This window comes from Budorcas taxicolor, chromosome 11 (assembly GCF_023091745.1).
Source record: "Budorcas taxicolor isolate Tak-1 chromosome 11, Takin1.1, whole genome shotgun sequence".
NCBI lineage: Eukaryota > Metazoa > Chordata > Mammalia > Artiodactyla > Bovidae > Budorcas > Budorcas taxicolor.
In genome coordinates, this window is record NC_068920.1 from 64,243,929 (window position 1) to 64,250,176 (window position 6,248).

Consider the following 6,248-nt stretch of genomic DNA (forward strand, 5'->3'; position numbering starts at 1 on the left):
AATTCTTCAGTGCTGAGCTTTCTTTATAGTCCAACTCTCCCATCCACACATGACTACTGGAAAAACTATAGTTTTGACTAGATGGACCTTTGTAGGCAAAGTAATCTCTCTGCTTTTTAATATTCTGTCTAGATTGGTCATAACTTTCGTTCCAAGGAGCAAGTGTCTTTTAATTTCATGGCTGAAGTCACCATCTGCAGTGATTTTGGAGTCCAAGAAAATATAGTCTGTCATTGTTTCCATTGTTTCCCCATCTATTTGCCATGAAGTGATGGGACCAGATGCCGTGATCTTAGTTTTCTGAACGTTGAGGGTTTTTTTTTTTTTTTTATGTTGAGGTTTAAGCCAACTTTTTCATTCCCTTCTTTCACTTTCAACAAGAGGCTCTTTGATTCTTCTCCTTCTGCCGAAAGGGTGGTGTCATCTGCATATCTGAGGTTATTGCTATTTCTCCCGGCAGTCTTGATTCCAGCTTGTGCTTCTTCCAGCCCAGCGTTTCTCATGATGTCCTCTGCATATAAGTTAAATAAGCCGGGTGACAGTTTACAGCCTTGACGTACTCCTTTTCCTGTTTGGAACCAGTCTGTTGCTCCATGTCCAGTTCTAACTATTCCTTCTTGACCTGTGTACAGATTTCTCAAGAGGCAGGTCAGGTGGTCTTGCATTCCCATCTCTTTCAGAATTTTCCACAGTTTATTGTGATCCACACAGTCAAAGGCTTTGGCATAATCAATAAAACAAAAGTAGGTTTTTTTATGGAACTCTTTTGCTTTTTCTATGATCCAACGGATGTTGGCAATTTGATCTCTGGTTCCTCTGCCTTTTCTCAATCCAGCTTGAACAGCTGGAAGTTCATAGTTCACCTACTGTTGAAGCCTGGCTTGGAGAATTTTGAGCATTACTTTCCTAGCGTGTGAAATGAGTGCAATTGTGCAGTAGTTTGAACATTCTTTGGCATTGCCTTTCTTTGGGATTGGAATGAAAACTGACCTTTTCCAGTCCTGTGGCCACTGCTGAGTTTTCCAAATTTGCTGGCATATTGAGTGCAGCACTTTCATAGCATCATCTTTTGGAATTTGAAGTAGTTCAACTGAAATTCCATCACCTCCACTAGCTTTGTTTGTAGTGATGCTTTTTAAGGCCCACTTGACTTCACGTTCCAGGATGTCTTGCTCTAGGTGAATGATCACACCATCAGGGTTGTCTGGGTCATGAAGATCTTTTTTGACTAGTTCTTCTGTGTATTCTCGCCACCTCTTCTTAGGTCCGACCCTATGGTCATAAGCGGCCCCAGGGAACAGGGTTGTCTCAGAAAATAAGAGTGGCCCTGGGAGAAATACGCCATACAGACAGAGTGTGGGCCATCTCAGGAGATAAGAGGCCCTGAAATGTGGGGTGGTTAGCTTTTACAGGTTGGGTAATTTCATAGGCTAACAAGTAAGGGGATTATTCCAACCATTTTGGAGAAGAGGCAGAGATTTCCAAAAATCGGGCCAATGCCCACTTTTTGTCCTTTTATTGTCAGCCTCAGAACTGTCGTGTCACCTGTGAGTGTGTCGTTCTGCTGACGCAGTTCAGTGAGCGCATAATGAGGTTCAAAGTCTACCGGAAGTTGGTTTTCTGCCATCTCGGACCTCACTGGTCCTGATCAGATTATGTTACATTCTCAATGCCTCTTCCATTCTTTTAAAGATTGTGCCCTGCACTCTTCCCTCCTGTTTCAGAGTCTTGTTCTTTTCTTCTGGGGACACCCTACCCAATCTGCCTACACGAGCTACCCTGGTGTGATTTCAGGACTTTATTCACCCAACTAATTCTCATCTGGGCTTGCAACCAGTGTCTCCCAGTTCACCTCCCTAGTGCCAGGGAAATGGAAATCTTCAAAGCTGTTTCCTGAGGGCTTCTCAGTCTTCCTGTCCTGAGTGAGAATCCCTTCACTGGATTCAGGCTTCAGCGTGGTCTTGAAAGGCAGAGGGTTGGGAGACAAGAAGGAGGTAGCCCTGCAGGAGTTGAAGGACATCGATGGTCACGAGTAGTTTCTGCATACCCCTTAGCACAGAATGTAAGCACTTACACAATCACCCGGTGTCTGCCCTGCATCTGTACCTTGTGTGCACGTGTGGCTGGCTGCTATTCTCAACTCAGTTGTTTGATTTAACCGTTCCTGAGGGCAGAACCTCTGATACAGTGCTTCATATATGCTGAGACAAAGTTGTTGTTTTAAAAAAATATTTTTGGTTGAAATGATGACAGCTGTTCTAGAATGGCCCTCTGTAAAGTGTTGATAAATAGTTTTATAGTGTGCAACCATGAGACTAAATTTAGCAGTGTAGTGTGTTGTCAGTGTCCTTGAGGGCAGCTCCAACTGTGGAATCACTCCGTGTGTGTTCTAAGTTGCTTCAGTCGCGTCCAACTCTTCGTGACCCCATGGACTGTAGCCTGCCAGGCTCCTCTGTCCATGGGATTCTCCAAGCAAGAATACTAGAGTGGGTTGCCAAGTTCTCCTCCAGGGGATCTTCCTGACCAAGGATAGAACCTGCATCTCCTGTGGCTCCTACCTTGCAGGCAGATACTTTACTGCTGAGCCACAGGGAAAGCCTGAGGAATCACTGTCTGGTGTACTAAACAAGGGGAGAGCTTAACTGAGTTGGGGGAAATTGGATGTAGAAGACTCTGTGGTCCAGCGGAGGAGAGGAAGAGGTGAACTTACATGTCAAAAAGACCTAGGATTAAGATAATGTTGCAAAGTTTAAAAGTGACCCTCCTGAAACTGAAACTGCACATCAGAGATTGGGTCTTGAGCCCACTGTTTTTAGAGTTGCCCAAAAAAGTTCATTTGGGCTTTTCTACAAAATGTAAAGGAAAAATCCCCACAAACTTTTTGGCCTACCCAATAATTGAGATCACACACCTGGTCTCAGGACTTAATGAAGTTCAGGTTCTTTATGTCTCATCACAGAAAGAATTCATTGAGAGATGAGGTGGTGCCAGGGTCCAGCCCCTGCAGGATCTAGGGGAACCTGAAGGAGAAATGGCATTGGAGAATGAATGAATGAATGAATGAGAGAGGAAAGAATAGAAGCTGATATTCCTTGGTTTATACAGAAAGCCAATAAAACCCCAAGACAAGGGACTTGCTCTGTTCACTGAGGCCGCAGGCGCCCTCCCGGTCTCCTGAGGGAGTGAAGACGCAGAGCGCCTTCCTGTTCAGGTCTTAGAAGCCCAGGCAGGAAAGTGAACGCAGAGAGCCTCTATGCTTCAAGGGATCAGCCTGAAAAAGAGAGTAAGAGAGAGAAAGAAAGAAAGACACGGGGGAACCAGGCTTTCGTGGAGCCGGTCCTGGTCCGTCACTTTATTTTTCAGGGAAGCTTTTATACCTTAACTTGTACATAGAGGGAAATGAAAGATGCAAATTCATACAGAGTCAGCCCAAACATAACATCTATTTTGTCTTTATCGAAACCAGGATTTTTTTCTGCATATCTTTCCCATAAACAATGTTGTGTACATTATCTTCTGGCCTTGGAGACCTGTGAACATTTTATGGCCCTCTTTTGATAAAGGCTGCTCAACCAGAAAACTTATTTTCCCTTGAAATGTTTTTTCTTTATATTTCTAATCTATGTCAGCCTCAGAAAGTATTAAACAGCGTTACATTTCTCACGGAGCAAAGATGCAGTGAGTTACAAGAAAGAACCAATTAGCTCAAAGGTCTGATGTGGTTAATTTCAAGGCTACACTTGTTTTACTTACCTTCCAACTATGTTAACTAATGCACTCCCAGGTGCACAGTGGATAAGAGATATGGGAACTTGGCAGCAAGCATTGGCTCAACAGTGAAATCCTACACCAGCACTACTCTAATAGTTTTTAACCCTCTGAAAGGCTCTATATTTTTAGGCTTCCTGTGCCTCTCACAGTTGGGAGGCTGTGAATAATCTTATGCGTAGCTGCAAGAGTCTGGATAAACCTGTCAGACAAGCTAGAATGCCAACAGAGGGGGTTTGATTTTAAACACTCCTATCATGTCTAACAGACTTATTAGCTAGAGCCCTAAGTTGATTTTTTCCAGAAAAAGGTGGTCGGGGATAGCCCCCTGTTAATGTCAGAAGAGTTGGTGAAAGACATAAAATTGTAAGACAGACAGATTCTGGTTTTGGGGTAGATGCTCGAGCAGGTCCAGGGAGCCCCTCGAATCCTGATCCGCCTTTGCCTATCAGGTCTTCTCTGCATGACCTTTGTCGTGGGTGGGATCTCCCGTGGTGGCTCCCAGCAAGGTGGTAGCTAACAAGTAGATTAATTTAGAGAAACACACATTCCATAAACAGAATGCAAACTGTATCAAAAAGTAAGAGCCACCCCAGTGCATGGGGTTGTCTCAGGAAGGGAGAGAGGCCCTGGGAGAAACACCTCACAGATAGACTATGGGCCATCTCCGAAAGTGAGAGGCCCTGAAATAGGGGGTGATCAGCTTTTATGGGCTGTGTAATTTCACAAGGTAATGAGTGAGAGGAGTATAACAACTATTTTGGAGAAGAGGCAAAGATTTCTAGAAATTGGGCCACTGCCCACTTTTTGGCCCTTCACGGCGGACCTCTGAACTGTCATGGTACCTGGGGGTATGTCATTTAGCTAATATATTTGAATGGGCATAAACTGAGACTCAGGGTCTTTGTTGCTCAGTCACTAAGTCATATATGACTCTTTGTGCCCCCATGAACTGCAGCATGCCCGGCTCCTCTGTCCTGCACTATCTCCCAGAGGTTGCTGAAATTCATGTCCATAAGTTAGTGATGCTATCTAACCATCTTATCCTCTGCTGCTCCCTTCTCCTTTTGCCTTCAATCTTTTCTAATATCAGGGTGTACCAGAAGTAAAATGTTCACACTCTTGGACCTAGTTGGTTCTAACTAGTTTTTGTTATATCCTCAATGACTTTTTTTTTTTTTTTAAAAGATTGTGCCTTGCCACCTTCCCTACTGTTTCAAAGCTATTCCCCCCAGCAGATGGGTCTGGCCACCTTCTTACCCTTTTTCTCATTAAAAGTTTTCAATAAAAATTTGAAACTATGAATTTTTTCAAAGAAATCAGTGATAGGGTTGCCAGACACAATAACCAAATGTCCAGTTATATTTGAATTTCAGATAGACAACAACTGTTGTTCAGTCACCAAGCCATGCCCATTTCTTTGCAACCTCATGGACTGCAGCACCTCAGGCCTTCCTGTCCCTCACCATCTCCTGGAGTTTGCCCAAGTTCATGTCCATTGAATCGGTGATGCCATTCAACCATCTCATCCTCTGTTGCCCTCTTCTCCTTTTGTCTTCAATCTTTCCCAGCATCAGGGTCTTTTCCAATGAATCAGCTCTTCGCCTCAGGTGGCCAAAGCACTGGAGTTTCAGCTTCAGCATTAGTCCTTTCAGTGAGTATTAAGGGTTGATTTCCTTTAGGATTGACTGGTTTGATCTCCAAGGGACTCTCAAGACTCTTCTCCAGTACCACAGTTTGAAAGCATCAATTCTTTGGTGATTGGCTTTCTGCCTTCTTTATGGTCCAATTCTCACATCCATACATGACTACTGGAAAGACCATAGCCTTAACTATATGGACCTTTCTGGGAAAAGTGATGTCTTTGCTTTTTAGTACACTGTCTAGGTTGTGTTCCAAATATTGCGTGGGACTTGGACTAAAAAAAAATCATTTATCTGGAATTCAAATTTAACTGGAATCTAGTATTTTTATTTCCTAATCCAGCAATGCAGGCCAATGAGGTACTGGAAGCATTTCATGGAAATCCACAGTACAACTCATGCATATACACATGTATATGTGTGTGTATATGCTCAGTCATGTGCAACTCTTTGCAACCCCATGGACCGTAGCCTGCCAGACTCCTCTGTCCATGAGAAATCCCAGGCAAGAATACTAGAGTGGATTGCCATTTCCTTCTTCAGGGGATCTTCCCAATCCAAGGACCAAACCCATGTCTCCTGTGTCTTGGCAGGTAGATTCTTTCCCACTGAGCCACCTGGGAAGCCCAATAAAAATACCTTTAAAGAGACACAGCCCTTTATTTACACACACATCAGACCACAAAATGCAGGTAATAATTCTTTAATGTGATTCACGTTATTTTGATGACATTCAGGCAAACTCAGATTCACAGTTATTGGCCTCATTGGCTACTTTTATTTATGTAACAACTGAGGCCGGCTGCACGATAGGGATCTTAGGTTTGAGCTGAAGTT